The sequence below is a fragment of the Argopecten irradians genome, chromosome 2 (assembly GCF_041381155.1).
Source record: "Argopecten irradians isolate NY chromosome 2, Ai_NY, whole genome shotgun sequence".
Lineage (NCBI taxonomy): Eukaryota > Metazoa > Mollusca > Bivalvia > Pectinida > Pectinidae > Argopecten > Argopecten irradians.
This window is the reverse complement of record NC_091135.1, coordinates 51,971,218-51,989,108: the sequence shown is the minus strand read 5'-3', so window position 1 is coordinate 51,989,108 and position 17,891 is coordinate 51,971,218. Positions and strand designations below refer to the sequence as shown.

Here is a 17,891-nt window from a genome sequence, read left to right as displayed (position 1 = left end):
CACTTTTTCGTTACTAAGGCCAAGAACATGTTGCAATTGCTTTAAGTTGTTTTGCTATCATTTTTAAGATAATTATATGTTTTTATAATATTTCTAACTTTAATTTCATGCGATGTTGTTTATTTTGGTATTCGTAAGTGTTTCCCGATTCAAAATCCATCCAGTAATTGCTTGAGGGATTTTGGTGAAGAAGTCTTCTTCTTTAGTTTAGTCTAATATTGTCTACGACAAAATTCAAACATATTTAACAACTTGGTAACCGGAAATATATAGACTATTCTAATAAATTTCCAGATTGGCCAATCTTCTGGTCTTTCAAATGTGCACAAAGTTATGTTAGGCATACAGTTGAGCATATCATATGTATTTTATACATAATTTATATTCTGCAGCGTTACGCGTATTCAAATGTTGTGTTTTTTTCTGACTGTTCAAAAATCAAGTCAGATTATTTTTTGCATGATTAGGGTTTACTGTTATTCGTATTAAATGTCTCTATCGTTTAATGCGGGCAAATCACGGCAGAACTATATATAAAATGTCGATGTAAATATATTATCAATTCATTGTTCGACAAAATGGCGAGCAAGGAGAATATTCTAGTTTCACAAAAATTACGTCACCTTCTGCGCCTAAATAAAGACTTAACTTGCAATTCCTTCAAATCCTTTTAGTGCTATTGGTGTGTTTTATCGAGCTTGGTTCTATAGCTATTAAATCTCTCCTACTTCCATTGAATTATTGATTACTATTTGACTAAGTGGGATTGTTTTAATATGAAAGTACACAATTACAATAGCTTAAAACAGAAGACATTGAAGCAGAAAATCTCATCATGTTTCAATGTCTTCTGCATAGATGAAATGCTAAATCAATTAAACTTACTGGTCATTGAGCAATGAATGATCAAGTGAGTCCTTGTCCTATGATCAAGTCGTGGAAAACCACTAACTTGCGTATTATACGCAAACTAGAGTATTATAACCCATTGCAGTATGGATTTGCAAGGACATATATGAGAAGGATAAGTCACACTGGGTTTTGGGGGAGTACAATGAAGGAGCTTTTGTGTTTGTGCACTGACCGTGATTTTCCTTTGATATCCGCCGGCGTAGCCTTTGATGTAGCTTGCGGGTCCGAGGGTTACTGTCTTTCTTTCTGATGCGGAGCCGTCATTTCATGAGCTGTCTTATTTTTTAACGAAGATTTAAGACATGTCTCCTAAATCTTCCGTTTTTAAAGCAAGTGATAAAGGTTGTGAAATTTAATAAACTTTACATTGGTGCTTCGTTTGACTCGATAAGACAAGTATTTGTTGAGAAAAGCAGTTTTTATTCCCGGTTCATAGGCGTCTCGCGTGGTGTTCAGTTGTGTAAAGAGACAGTCACGAATCCTTCTCACTTATAAATCCTTGGGATTTGTTACTAAAAAAAACCTAAATTGCTGAAATCTCAGCTTTTGTTATACTTTTCAAAAAATCACATTAATACATGCCAATATGTTTTTAGTAAGACCATCTTTAGAATATGCCTATAGTGCTTGGGACCCATACACAAAGACTGACATACATCAGATAGAGATGGTACAACATGTAGGGCAGCCCGCTTTGTCACCAACAGACACAGGAACATGTCCAGTGTCAGCTCAATGCTGAGCAGTCTGGGTTAGCCAGCCTTAGAGAAGCAATGCAAGGATACGCGCCTCTGCACTTTCTTCAAGATACTAAGTTGTGCATGATCAAATCGACATATCGAAGGACGCACTTGTAGCTCCTATTTGTCTCACCAGGCACTCCCAAGCTCACACCATCCAGGTCCCTTCATGTAAAACCCAAGTCAGAAAACAATCATTTTTCCCACGAGCCATATCAGATTGGAACAGTTTACATCAAGATATTTGTAAAATCACGAAACTCGAAGCTTTCAAAACAGCCCTCACAAAACTACCAAAAAATTCACAATTTTTTTTTCTACTCAATCCTTGGTATTTAGCACACCACCATATGACATAATCTTCATCCTGTTGAAGGTTTCATTATAAAGTAGAAGTAGAAGATAAAGTGCAATTACTAAAATATGTGCAATAGTATCGTTTGTTACTTATGAACTTGATGCAACTTTTCTGAGTTTTCTCAAAGTATTGCATTTATTTTCAATACTTTCTGACATGCAAATGAATCAAATTTTTGCATGTGTGTACTGTTTCATAGTTAAATAAATGTAATCTGTGAAAATATTTGGGAAAAGTGCATTTTAAAGCTTTTTTAGTTATTTTTAGTAACAAAACCATACTCCAATGATTGGGGTATTATACTCCAGTTTGCGTATAATACGCAAGTTAGTGGTTTTCCCCTCGTGATGACATGACCATGCAGTCACCTGTTCTCAAAGTCTCTGCCCTCAAAGACACCCTCCAAGACAAATCTCAAAAGACTTTGAATTTCACTGTGGACTCCAGTCCTGTAATAAGGGATAATGTAGTGACTACCTGACCAGTTAGAACCGGGATCTATCTGAAAAATTCAGTCCCATTTCATAACTATACAAGTTTCCAATGTGTAAAGTGTTTAATATCCACTTAGGAAGTGAATAGTAAGGTGTATGTTTTTGCATTGGTTGTGAATATTAATATTGCCAATGTATTTTTAAATCCACAAAGTAATGATAAGCTATAATTTACCTGCAGTTAGTATGAAGGAGAATACTGTACTGGGAGCTCATATCTTTTTAATTTGGGCAATGGCATAAGCACATCATTTTTAAGAATGATTTGTAGGTAATTTTATCACTAAATTTGTTGAGTTGCAATTTAAAAAAAAACCCAGTCAAGTTATTAAAATAATATATTAAAATGTTTCTTTTTGCAGTCGTACTATAAGTTGGCAAAAGAATTCCATCCCGATAAGAATCCAGCAGCTGAAGATAAGGTGAGAATTCTACTTTTCTAATGTTCTGAATTTCTTCATTTTATGGCAAGGTTTAGTTTCTGTCACCTTTTAATTTTCAAGTTTTCTTACAGTTTTTTTAGCTCACCGGGCCGGTGAGCTTATGTCGTGGCGCGGCGTCCGTCGTCAGTCCTTCAACATTTCCTTTAAATTACTACTAGTCATAGAGTTCTGCATGGATTGTAACCAAATTTGGCCACAAACATCCTTGGGGGAAGGGGAACAGAACTTGTATAAATTTTGGCTCTGACCCCCCGGGGGCAGGAGGGGCGGGGCCCAATAGGGGAAATAGAGGTAAATCCTATAAATCGCTACTTGTCATAGAGTTCTGCATGGATTGTAACCAAATTTGACCACAAACATCCTTGGGGGAGGGGGAACAGAACTTGTATAAATTTTGGCTCTGATCCCCCAGGGGCAGGAGGGGCGGGGCCCAATAGGGGAAACAGAGGTAAATCCTTTAAATTGCTACTAGTCATAGAGTTCTGAATGGAATGTAACTAAATTTGGCCACAAACATCCTTGGGGGAAGGGGAACAGAACTTGTTTAAATTTTGGTTCTGGTCCCCGGGGGCAGGAGGGGCGGGGCCCAATAGGGTAATAGAGATAAATCCTTTAAATCGCTACTAGTCATAGAGTTCTACATGAATTGTAACCAAATTTGGCCACAAACATCCTTGGGGGAAGGGGATCAGAACTTGTATAAATTTTGGCTCTGATCCCCCAGGGGCAGGAGGGGCGGGGCCCAATAGGGGAAATAGAGGTAAATCCTTTAAATCGCTACTAGTCATAGAGTTCTTAATGGAATGTAACCAAATTTGGCCACAAACATCCTTGGGGGAAGGGGAACAGAACTTGTATAAATTTTGGCTCTGGTCCCGCGGGGGCAGGAGGGGCGGGGCCCAATAGGGGAAATAGAGGTAAATCCTTTAAATCGCTACTAGTCATAGAGTTCTGAATGGAATGTAACCAAATTTGGCCACAAACATTCTTGGGGGAAGGGAAACAGAACTTGTATAGATTTTGGCTCTGGTCCCGCGGGGGCAGGAGGGGCGGGGCCCAATAGGGGTAATAGAGGTAAATCCTTTAAATCGCTACTAGTCATAGAGTTCTGAATGGAATGTAACCAAATTTGGCCACAAACATCCTTGGGTGAAGGGGAACAGAACTTGTATAAATTTTGGCTCTGGTCCCCCGGGGGCAGGAGGGGCGGGGCCCAATAGGGGAAAAGAGAGGTAAATCCTTTAAATCGCTACTAGTCATAGAGTTCTGCATGGATTGTAACCAAATTTGGCCACAAACATCCTTGGGAGAAGGGGAACAGAACTTGTATAAAATTTTGGATCTGGTCCCCCGGGGGCAGGAGGGGCGGGGCCCAATAGGGGAAATAGAGGTAAATCCTTTAAATCGCTACTAGTCATAGAGTTCTGCATGGATTGTAACCAAATTTGGCCACAAACATCCTTGGGGGAAGGGGAACAGAACTTGTATAAATTTTGGCTCTGGCCCCCGGAGGGCAGGACGGGTGGGGCCCAATAGGGGAAATAGAGGTAAATCCTATAAATCACTACTTGTCCTAGAGTTTTACTTGGATTGTGACCAAATTTGACCATAAACATCCTTGGGGGAATGGGAACAGAACTTGTATAAATTTTGGCTCTGACCCCCTGGGGGCAGGAGGGGTGGGGCCCAATAGGGGATTTAGAGGTTAATATTAAAATTCCTTCAGAAAATAAACAATGAACCTGTATTCAGAACATTACTTGGCATTACAAACCAGGAGAGCGATACAGGCCCTCTGGGCCTCTTGTTAATTGCTAGAAAAGTAATGTACGTTACACATTTTCGAGTAATAACCTAAATTTGTAGGCATTGCATGCATTATATCATTACAAGTCTGTTACATTACTTAGTTGTTGATGTTTAGTTATTATATTTTTTTTTCTAGTTTAAAGAAATAAGTTTTGCCTATGAAGTTCTTTCTAATCCTGAGAAAAGGGAAACCTATGACAGGTTTGGGCTTCAAGGACTTAAAGAAGGAGGTGGAGGTGGCGGTGCTGGAGGTAAAATGAATATCATAACTGCCATCGGTTTCTGTTCAACTTAATGATAAGAATATTTTGGAATGATCAGAAATAATACCTTAGTAGTTGATAAATATTATGTTAAGCATTATTCTGATAATTCCGTTCTTGTAGCAGATAATGTGTAGTGTCAGAATTTTATGTTGTTCCTGGACACAAATTAGAAGATATTTCCTGTTTTCAGTAGACTCTATCATATCAAGTTTGTCTTTGTTTGTCCAACCCTAAGCTGGTTTTTAGAAATAATGTTTTGTATATTACAGGTTTCTCAGACATGTTTGGAGATTTGTTTTGGGGAATGTTTGGTGGTGGTCCATTTGGTATGGGAGGAATGGGAATGGGTGGAATGGGAGGACGACGTGGTAGAAGGAAGGGCGAGGACACACTTCACCCTCTCAGGTATTTAACCGTTTAATAAATATATTTACTGTTATTCCCTGAAACATAGATTTTGTATCTTCTGTGATTTTTCAGGAAAATTGCTAATATTATTATTACCAGTAAAAAGTGGAAGGAATTATAAATTGGAGTCTCCAATTATGTGTAGATGTTTATCATGAACTGAAGTCCTGGATTTTGTTAGAATTTTTGATGGAATGTGTATTTTGAAAGTAACTTATGAATATTAATTTCAATTCCATTTTCAAGGTAAAATTTTTCATGTTATTTATCCACTGTATCCTTAATTAGGATTTTGACAACAATAAACATCTGTAATAAGTATGCATCATTTATAACTTTCATTTTCAGAGTAACACTTGAAGACCTATATAATGGGAAAACATCCAAGTTGCAACTCAGCAAAACAGTAATTTGCACAAAATGCAATGGGTAAGTATTGTTAGTAAGACTTAGTGTCAATAATTTGGGCAGCCATAATTACAGCCTAGGCTAATTAAGAAACTAGGAAAAACAAATTGGTTCTTTTTATTTTCTATACATTGAAATATGCTAGCATTACAAAGATTCTTTTTACATTTGTTAAGAATTACTAGTGTTTTTTGAAAATTGAAGATGTGTCTCTTTTCTTTCTAGATCTGGTGGAAAAGAAGGTGCCATGCACAGATGTAGGACATGTAATGGCCGTGGTGTAAAGGTAACACTCCGACAACTTGGCCCTGGTATGGTCCAACAAATGCAATCTGTGTGTCCAGACTGTCATGGAGAAGGTAAATATTTAACTCATCATCATCAGTAGTGGTACATAGTGTTCACCATAAATTACTTGTAATTTATAAGTCACATAGGGTGATGCCACTGATATATATATACACTGCCAATTATTTAGTGAAATGACTCAACATAATCTTTTATGATTTTAAGCCCACCATCATCAGATGGTAAGCTATTCAAATCTCCTTTTGTCAGTGGTCCGTCATCAGTCAGTCTGTCTGTTAACAATTCTTGTTACCGCTATTTCTCAGAAAGTGCTAAAGGGACCTTTTCAAATTTCATCTGCAGGTTCCCCTTTGGCCCTAGTTGTGCATATTTCATTTTGGGACCGATCAGTAAACAAGATGGCCGACTGGCGGTCATCTTAGATTTTGATAGTTAAAGTTTGTTACTGCAATTTCTCAGAAAGCACCGAAGGGATCTTTCTCAAATTTCATATGTAGGTTCCCCTAGGATCCTAGTTGCGCATATTGCATTTTTGGACCGATTGGTCAACAAGATGGCCGACTGGCAGCCATCTTGGATTTTGATAGTTATCGCTTTTTGTCAGAAATTACTGAAGGGATATCTCTCAAATTCCATGTGTAGGTTCCCCTTGGGCCCTAGTTGTGCATAGTACCTTCGGGACTGATTGGTCAACAAGATAGCCAAACGACCACCATCTTGGATTTTAACGCTGTTTCTCAGAAAGTAATGAAGCGATCTGTCTTAAATTTTATATGTAGTATGTTGGAAAAAGTTTGAAAAGCAGGAAAAGATCCCTCTTCCCATTGTCAGACATAGATCATTCTTCGGTGGGCGTCAAGATCCCTCGGGGATCTCTTGTATGAACATACCAGGTAATTTAGACATATTCAATTTCTGGTTTAAGGCTAACAATACCATAACACAATATTTCTAGCCTAAAATGACTGAGTATAACTAAATATCCTGATAAGCTGCACTGAACTTAGAGGGGTTTTTCTGGCTGAATTAGGAATGAACATTTTAACCTTATTTTGAGAATAAAACGGGTGAAATGGAAAACAGAAAATAACTTAGGATCAAGGCCCCATTATCGGCCCAAAAAAAGCCCTGATAGTCTTTATTTTCTTAAATAGTCTATACACATGACCCCAAATTGGCAAAATTTGTTTTGAAAAATCATTTTTGCAGTCCGTAAAGAACTATAATTGTTTACAGGTGAGACTATTAATGAGAAGGACAAGTGTAAAGACTGTAAAGGAAAGAAAGTGGTCAATCAAACAAAGATCCTTGAGGTCAATGTGGACAAAGGCATGAAGGATAACCAGAAAATTACCTTTCGATGGGAAGGTGACCAGCTGGTATGTAATTTAATATACAACACATCATACAGTCAAACCTGCAATAGCGGACACTTCTATATAGCAGACACCTGTCCATAACGGACTGTGCTAGGAATCCCCAACAAAAATCACTATATAAATGTCATGTATATAGCGGACAGCGGACACTAAATTTAGTCCGTAAGTCCGTAAAAATTTCCATATAAGGGACACAAAATAAATTTTTCGAACGTCGGTACTTTCACTCGAAAAAACATAAGCTTTCAGTAGAAGTTAGACTACATAGATATACAGTATAGTGGACACAAAAAAAGACATTGTGTTTGAATGAAAATCACTGTATGAATTGAATGTGTATAGCAGACACTTTCTATGAAGAAAGCGGACACTTAAAATTAACCCTATAATACAAACAGCGAACATCTTATCTGAACCTGTGCATCGGTAAAACAACAAAGGAAGCCATATTGGTAATGTTCTTCTGCGTTAGTCAATTAGGGTTATTTCCCTTACGTCACCTTTTGTAACACTCTTGGGTTTGCATTATATTTGTGTTGGAATACACCATCGGACTCGTTGGGTGTGAACCATTGTTTGTAAAGCGACTTTTTGATGTCAGCCAGTTCATGACTACATGTGTTTTACATTTGTTTTGTCTGAAATAACAGAGATTCAAGACAGCGTGGACACTTTACTCAGCTCATTAACAATGTGTTTTAGAACAATTACATGTACGGACCAATGAGTGGCGAAAAGATGGAATCTTCCAAGATATTGTCAACCCCAAATGGAAATTTTTTGAACAAGCCCAAACATCGGTTTTCTCATTTTGTGCCACTTTTTATTTGGGATTTTACAAACACAGACGATATTATGGCTTGTTCAAAACCTTCACGAAAGGCTCTGTCCCTTGATCAACGTGTAGACAGTTAAAAATAATTGGCCAATTCACTAAATAAATAAAAAGGAAATTGATGTTCTCTGTTTTATAAGAATATCTATATTAATCATGAGGCTAATCAGCCCAAATTAATATGTGATAAATATTTTTTGTAATGCATTTAATTGAATTTTATATTTGTTTCTTCTTCTTCATAGAATTTGAGTGGTTAAAGGAATCAAAATGATTTTTGTGTGTTTGATGTTGTAATAGTCATGGGGCATAACTTGTCAAAACACTGACACCTGTCTATAAAGGACACTTAAGCCTTTTCCCCTTGGTGTCCTTTATACACAGGTTTGACTGTATTATGTTCTGATCTGATTAATCTCAAGTTTCAAACTGTCAACAGGGCTACATGTGCAAACATTCACTTTATTAGCACTAATGATTTATGATTTCGTTTTAGTTTTATTTTTAGCTCACCTGGTCCGAAGGACCAAGGTGAGCTTATGCCATACCGTGGCGTCGAAACAAAGAACGTCCGATTTAATAAAGGAAAAAGGACTTTAATTTTAGGTCCGTCCGTCAAGAAAGAATATAATGAAAGTGTAAAATGAAAAAAAAAACGTAAAGGAATAAAGAAGTCAAGTATTAAATAGTATTCTATAATTTTAAATGATTGAATATTGTTGTATGTATGAAATGAGCTTATATTAAGTTAATGTTAATATTATCAGGGCCAAAATGGAATTGGAACAATATTGGTAATTTTATTTTAACGAGTTAAGAATTAGTATGAAACCTAGCATGGAATACGCAAACATAATGCAATGGTAGCATCCAAATAGTGGTGGGGATTCAATATTGTAAATAATGTTGGGGATGTCCCACCTGGGGCCTGAGGGGCGGGTCAAATGGGTACATTAGGTGCTAGTTCCATATGAACCGACTGATTCTCTGAAACCAAGCATGGGATAGCACCCATAATGCAATGGTAGCATCCTTATGGGTGGGGATTCAAAATTGTACAAATGATGGGGCTGACCCCCCGGGGCCTGAGGGGCGGGGGTCAAATGGGGTCAATTTGGCTATTTCCATATAAACGACTTCTTCTCTGAAACTAAGCATGAAATAGCACTCATAATGCAATGGTAGTATCGTTATAGGGTAGGGATTAAAAATTGTACAAATGATGTGGCTGACCCCCCAGGGGCCTGAGGGGTGGGGTCAAAAGGGGGTCAATTTGGCTATTTCCATATAAAACGACTTCTCTTCTCTGAAACCAAGCATGGGATAGCACCCATAATGCAATAGTAGCATCCTTATAGGGTGGGGATTCAAAATTGTACAAATGATGGGGCTGACCCCCGGGGCCTGAGGGGCGGGGTCAAATGGGGTCAATTTGGCTATTTCCATATAAACAACTTCTTCTCTGAAACTAAGCATGAGATAGCACTCATAATGCAATGGTAGTATCTTTATAGGTTGGGGATTCAAAATTGTACAAATGATGTGGCTGACCGCCGGGGGCCTGAGGGCGGGGTCAAGAGGGTTCAATTTGGCTATTTCCATATAAACGACTTCTTCTCTGAAACCAGCATGGGATAGCACCCATAATGCAATGGTAGCATCCTTATAGGATGGAGATTCAAAATTGTACAAATGATGGGGCTGACCCCCAGGGGGCCTGAGGGGGGGGTCAAAAGGGGCCAATTTGGCTATTTCCATATAAACGACTTCTTCTCTGAAACTAAGCACGGTATAGCACCCATAATACAATGGTAGTATCCTTATAGTGTGGGAATTCAAAATTGTGCACATGATAGGGCTGACCCCCCGGGGGCCTGAGGGGCAGGGTCAAAAGTGGTCAATTTCCATATAAATTGACTTTTTGTCTGCAACTAAACATGGGATTACGCTCATAATGCAATGGTAACATCCTTATAGGGTTTGGATTCAAAATTTAGCTATTTCCATATAAACGACTTCTTCTCTGCAACTAAGAATGGAAGAGCACTTATAATGCAATGGTAGCATCCTTATAGGGTTGGGATTTGAAATTGTACAAATGATAGGGCTGACCCCCGGGGCCTTAGACGGCAATAGATGCGAGGTCAAAAGGTCAATTAGGCTACTATTTTCATATTAATTACTTTGTCTCTGAACCTATGTATTGGATAGCATATTTGTATGGTATCACTAGCATCATTGTATGGTTGTGATTCAAAATTAAACTTTGGGAGTCAATTTTGCTTATTTTTCAAATTGTCTGAGTCTTGTGATAATTACTAACAAAAAAACCAGGTGGAGCGATACAGGCCCTCTGGGCCTCTTGTTTTCGTTTTATAAGTTACTCATTAAATTTCTTTCTTTGGCTATGATATTCTCAGTCAATGTTTTGTTTGTTACAGCCCGATATGGAGCCTGGTGATGTTATAATAGTGCTGAAGCAACAGGAACACGAGCTATACCTACACGTGATGGAGAAAACCTCTTCTGTACTTACAACCTTAGCCTCACAGAAGCTCTCTGTGGTTTCCAGTTTACACTCAAACATTTAGATGTAGAGATTTACTCGTCAAAAGTCCCCCTGGTGATGTCATACATCCAGGTAATCCTTTTAACTACTGGGCTATACAATAGGTCAGTTTACTGGAGAGGTGGGGGTCTACATTTTTTTCACAACAACTTTCACCAGTTGAAAATGACTTCTTGGAAAGTTTGTGTTTCTTCCTACTCATTAGAAGAAATTCATATTAACATTTGATTACATTAGTCTGACAAACTGAAATTCTTTAAAACATTGGAAAGATATCATCATTTTTGCTGTATTAATTCATTAAACTAACCCAATACAACAACATGATAGCCCTGTTGTAGGAGCTGTAAAATGTAATAAAAGGAGAAGGAAAGCCTTTAGTACAAGATCCCATTTGACAAAGGAGACCTTTTAGTCAAGTTTGATATCACCTTCCCACCACAAAACTTCGCCCAAAACACAAGTTACATAGGTAGGAATCATTTTTGTTTCAGTATGATTTCATTTTATCAAATGCAATACCCATATTTTTGCGCAAAAAAGTGTGCACCTGCGTATATTGCGCAGATTGTGTTTTTCAGTTTTATTTTTATTTGGGGTGGGGGCGGAGGGGGGGGGGGGGGGGGGGGGATTTAGCAAAAAAAATCTCAGATGTTGTATCTTCATTTGAAAAACTGTTTTGCTATAGCCTTCACGATACTCAGTAACCCTTTAACCCATAATGTAAGCGCCTTTGGACCCTTACCCCTGCCACATGTAACGCCTCTGGACGCCCTTCACACGATCTCGATGCAAGCGACTCTGGACGCCATTTCTTTGACTATCAATGTTTTGCTAGCTTCGGAATCACGTGATAAAAAAGCGCCACCCATGTTCAGCCTTTAACAATATAAATTATAGACGTGACCAAATTTTTCTACCCAATAAAAAAACAGTCGGCACAGTGTTACTATATAAAACTCTGAATAAATTAACGAGAAAATCACACGTGGTGTTCACTGCTTTCACTCATGTTACCACGGACGCCATCGATGGCTTCTGTTGTTGATATTACAGTAGATATTTTGTAATTATATAGTACGAATGTCATGATAGTTTAAGATATAATTCACAGCCTAAAAGAGGCATATAATCTGACAATGCTTTAGACGATGTTTTATTAATCAAAATTTGACCAATCGAAAATCTGACGGTCATGAAGAACGATGAGGTCCCCGTACTATTGCCATTACTTGACGCCGTGGTTGGAATGGACTGGCAAGTTTACAGCCGTGATGTGTTGATAAATTTTGTTAGAAACTTGTTGTCAAAACTTCAATAAAACCTTTTAATATACTGTCAAAGTAAAGTTGATAGATTATTTTCTTGCATTTTTTCAACCCGGCTAAATAATGTACAAACATCCCACAACAACAAACACAAAACTCAGAACGATAGAAAGTGAAAGTAGCGGTGAATGGGGTGTGAACGGCAGGAACAAAGAAGAAAAATAACAGTGTTTTTCCAGAGCAAATTATATTGACTGAGCCAATTGATTCAGATATATATTAGTTTGTTTACGATATTTCAAGTAATTTGTGCAAATTTTTTTTAATAAAGTTATAAAAATCGGCAATATTTTGCGTATTTCCGACAGAGAAAATCAACCATTTTCTGACCTGTAAGGCCAAAAAAAAATAATTGATAGTTTCTCTAAGGCCATGTCCACTTTTTTAAAAAGTCAGTGCAGGGCGGCGGGAATATTTTTTATTTCTCTTGAAAACAAATGCGGCAGATCAACATTTTATTTTTTTCTCACTTGACGGACAATGAAAATCAATGAAAACTTTGTGTTAGAAAATGTAATTTCCTTACTCAGTCTTTAAGAACAGCTTTTAAAAATCTCAAATTCACTATATCCAAGAAAACCAGTTGAAATACATTAATCCTGGAGGAACATTCCGTATTGAGCAAATTTGACATCGGCGCCATTTTTTACGGAATGAAATGGATATGGGGTGCGTTCGAAAGTCATACTAAATGTGGAAGTCCATTTTTATTGTAGTGCAACATACTTTTTTTTTTAAAATAGAATGTATGAAGTATTACTTGTTAAAGTAATAATATGTCATTGATATATTATTGGACATTTAATGGATGATCCTTTGGAACTACAGGAACAACTGCGATTTTCAAGTAGTTATTCTGCATTGCCATTTCAATATATTATATTCTCTCTTATCCTCGCAATGACGTATATTTAGGTCCGAATTATATCAAAAGCCGAATATCAACTTAACAAATGTCCAATGGGTGAACATTGTTTGTTTAACCCAATCATGAAAATCCGTGTTCACAAGATCAAATCATTAACTTTTCAGTCTCTTAAATGGAGAAGTGTTGTTTCAGAAATTCAACAATGCAAATGTTTTTGTGAAACTTGTGGCTTCTTACAAATATTTGTCTATTGGGCTGGATCTGTGAAAGACATTGCAACATATGAAATTTAAATTTTTCTGTATTCAAACTTTATTTTCATCAGAAATTTGTGGGAAAAAAGCCAGCTATCATACCATAATAAGAAAATGAAGAAAAAAAATCAGATTGTGTGGTAGGTTTATTTAGCTCTTGTCATTCAAAGATAGCATAGTTGACAAAAGAATGTCTTTTGGGAAGTTTTGAAACTTTTAAAATATTAACACACGAGAATTAAAGTCCTCATAATTCCAACGAGGGTGATTGAAGAATTTATTTTCAGTAGTCCTTGTTTTAAAAAATATACAAATTATGATTTAGAAGACTAAGTATATTTTTTTCAGACTAAACAACATCAAGGCATCCCTTACCCTTACGAATTCCCGAGACTAAAAACATGCACCAAGTTTCAGCAATTTTTGCCCCAATTCTAACCCTCTTTCATAAAAAGTTTCTGAAATTAAGACTTTAGTTAATAATTTGCATATCAATAGTGAAATGGTTGTTTTCTCTGGCAGAAGAAATGGGGGGTTCTCTGTGTTTACTTGTTTGCCGCAGAATAATTACAACTGTAAATTTTGTTTATTTTCCGATTTTTTCGGAAGTAATAAATAAAAGTACTCAAATTACCATTTAATGTAAAAATAAAGTGACAAAAGTGTATCATTTCACACATTGATACTCAATATCTTAATTAACAAACCTAGTAAAGGTTTACAGCAAAAATTAGCTTGATACAGCTAAAAATACTGGCACAGTGATGATTTAAGTAAAAGTAATTTAAGTAAAAAATGATAAAACTGTGGCTCTACTCAATTTCAAAGCAAAAAAAAGACACAATTTCAAAATGGCTGCCAAATGGGCCATTTCTTAAAATCACCGTACAATATTTTTTACTAAATATAGAAATGTATTTTATTGACAAAATTTGCAACTGGCAGCTTGCTATAGATGTTGATCAATTGTATTCGAAAATCTCATAACTTCTTTGATCTTTGTCGAAACAAGACTTCAACGGGACTAAAACCTCAGAAGAATACATCCTTAACAATATTTAATATGTTAAAAAGAGTAATCATGCATTGTAATTCCATATATGTTTATGTAATCATTGAAATCTCATATTTAAAGATTGCTAATTGGGAATGAAGAAAGCAAAATATTGAACACTTTGAAAAAGATCTTTTTATACTACCAACTTCTTATAATTTTATAGTTCAACTGAGAAATTGTAATGAAAAATGTATAAAAGAAAAAAGTCTTTCAAAGTTTGAAGTTACTATTTATAAATCACTTAAGTGTTTAAAAGGTATTTACAAGTCATTTTGATATTTACTAGTAATCCAGGAAATCTGACGAAATAATTTTTCTACTGGTGAAACAATCTGTAAAAAGTGAGTAATAATGTACTGTTGGACATACAAAATTGGTATGTCAAACCATTGCGAGCGTTTTTTTGTCTTTATAAAACCAGAATATTTGTGATTTTTTTTTTTTTTTTTTTTTGATGATTAATAAACAGCTTTTTATTTGAAACCATTTTGGATTCTTTTATTTTATTTGATTAAGTTTTAGTAGAAGTTGAAAGATTTATATTTGCTTTTAATAGTTGTAGCAGAATAAAAATGTATGGATATTTATCCATAGCCTTTTTGATAGGGATTACAACTCATCAACAGTCTTTCCATAGGGTTGTGTTTCTGCTGGCAATAGAAGCAGTGGGAGGATAGAAGAACTGACAGCCAGTCTGTTGTTTTGGCTTTTGATGAAAGTATAGGTTGGTGTTCCATCATGTTTTAGTGGTCATAGTGACAGCAACCTTCTACTGTAAACAAACTTATCTGTGTGCTGATTGCCTAACAATTAACACAATGATAAATTCAATCACCATAATGGCTTCATAATCGAGATAGTGAAAATATGATTTGCATGGATATTCTGGTGCGAACAGCACTAAATTATGTATGTTTACATTACACAAGATTGAAGAAAGTATGTGGATGCAAGTCACCAGATAAAAAAGAGAATTTTGTGTTGTGCTATTTGTTGTGTCTTTTGACCATGCTTACTGGTAATAGGTTATCATATATTGACTGTTATGCATAAAAGTTTTCATGAGAAATAATTGCTAAATAAAAGCTGGTGTATCGTTTAATTTCATAGCACAAATAGCTATAAAGATATCATTTACAGTATTTATAAGGAATACTAGATTTCATTTGAGAATTGATTTGAGCATGATTTGGTTTAGATATGAGATACATCAGAAGTATCTTAGCCTGGTGATGCATTGTTTGGGTAAGATTTCATACCTTCTGATCTATTTGAGTTATTTCCCTTAGTTCCACCCATTTAGTGTTGTAGGACCTTGATTTGACAGACTGTAGGAAGTGAGAACACACTTGTTTTTGATCAGTGTGTTTCTTACACCTTCATGACACAAAACCGTGTAGTTATAAGGGGGACTTGCTCAATAATAACATTAATATTTCATTATAACCTAACAACTTATATAAATAACACCTTAAATGGCAGTTTACATTAATCAGGTTCCACTTGAAATTTATTTGATAAGATATTCAGTATAAAAAAAGTATGTAGAAAGGTCGCCGAAAGAAATCCCACTATAAAAATAATTTATTTAAGCGTAAAGAATATTTACCTTAATACTGTCCTATATCAATGGTTATTTTGTATATTTGAACAAATGATATTTAAGTTGCATATTCTGAACAAATCTTGAAATTTGGATAAAAAATTGAAGGGGGGGGGGGAATAAAAATAAAAAAACATTTTGGCATCATGATCAAGGTGTGGATATTTTTCATTTTTTAAAACTCATTTGTACACAAATGAAAATTGTTGTTCATCCAACATTTGTATGTGTTTTTTTATATGCATGCAAGGCCTTGATATAAGTTTAAAGTTTCATTATGGGGTATGTATTTGCTGTTATATAAACAGGATAATTGAATGTCTTCATTCACATTGTACAATTGTTTTTTAAACAACTTTAATTTCTTATATAACCTAATGATTCTGGAGACCTAATATTGGTCCTGGAGCATGCTTGACTGAAGTTTTTGCACATGCATGACCTAGACCTTCTGTTAAACTGTAGTGAAAAAGACTTTAATACTTAGCAACTCATAAACTTTGAATTCTGATCCAAGGTATTTATGGATTGAACACTACAGAGCTTATTTATTGGTAAAGGAATGAATGATATGGATGTTTATTCAAGTATGATTAAATCTGAAACCAAGATACCTGGGGATCAGGCCCCGATTTCTCGAAACAAACTTAAGTCATTGACTTAAGTCAAAATATTTTACATAAGTTACATAAAGGAGAAAAACTTAAGTTCTGACTTAAGTCTGCACTTTTGTTTCGAGAAGTCAGGGCCAGATATTGAACAAGTGGCATGTACCAGGATTTCCAGGTAGAAGGTGAGCCATTCTGGCATATTTGACCAACAATATTATTATTTAATTAACCTAATTGTTTCTATTTCCTTCCGCTAATTTAGAAAATTGAACTGGATATTTATATAAAATAGTTCATACATAAAATAAAGAATATTCTTGAAACTTGTGAAAGGTTTACCAGTATATATTTCTCCTGTGTTAGTGAATGGTAAATCCTCTTCATTATTTGAGGGAGAAATTCAATAAATATTATGCACCAACAGTATTTCTGTTTTGTGTCTAAATGTCAAATGTCATACATTGCTGGCTTTTTACCCATTGTTTTTTGAGTCTAGTTACTGAAACTTTAAGGCAGTGGCTAATTAATACCACAGCCACCCCTCATTTCAGACTATGGCAACCAAATGACATTATTATCTCACCTGGCCTCGTCAGGGGCAGGAGGGGCAGGGCCCAATAGGGGAGATAGAGGTAAATCCTATAAATCGCTACTTGTCCTAGGGTTCTGCATGGATTGTAACCAAATTTGACCACAAACATCTTTGGGGAAAGGGGAAGGGGAACAGAACTTGTATAAATTTTTGCTCTGACCCCCCAGGGGCAGGAGGGGCGGGGGCCCAATAGGGGAATTAGTGGTACATGTAAATCCTATAAATCGCTACTTGTCCAAGAGTTCTGCATGGATTGTGACCAAATTTGGCCACAAACATCCTTGGGAGAAGGGGAACACAACTTGTATAAATTTTGGCTCTGACCCCCTGGGGGGCAGGAGGGGTGGGGTCCAATACGGGGAATTAGAGGTTAATATTCAAATTCTGTCACAAAAGAATCAGTGAATCTGCATTCAGAACATTACTTGGCATTACAAACCAGGTGAGCGATACAGGCCCTCTGGGCCTCTTGTTTTTAAAATTGTGTCTATATTCATTCTGATGCTTCCTTTGTAACCATGAGAACCAAATACATGTACATGATGCCTTGAAACCTGTAACCAAAATATGGATTGTATTTGTCGTCCTTTAAAATCCCTCTGTAGCACAATTTTCAGCTTACTAAGACATTATCCATATTTAAACAAT

At 36.1% G+C, this 17,891-nt stretch overlaps 1 pseudogene; it reads left to right on the top strand.

Annotated features, from left to right (window-relative positions):
- The first annotated feature begins 2,778 nt into the window (after window positions 1-2,778).
- LOC138316708 (dnaJ homolog subfamily A member 2-like) lies at window positions 2,779-11,815 on the top strand (annotated as a pseudogene).
- Window positions 11,816-17,891: the final 6,076 nt, after the last annotated feature.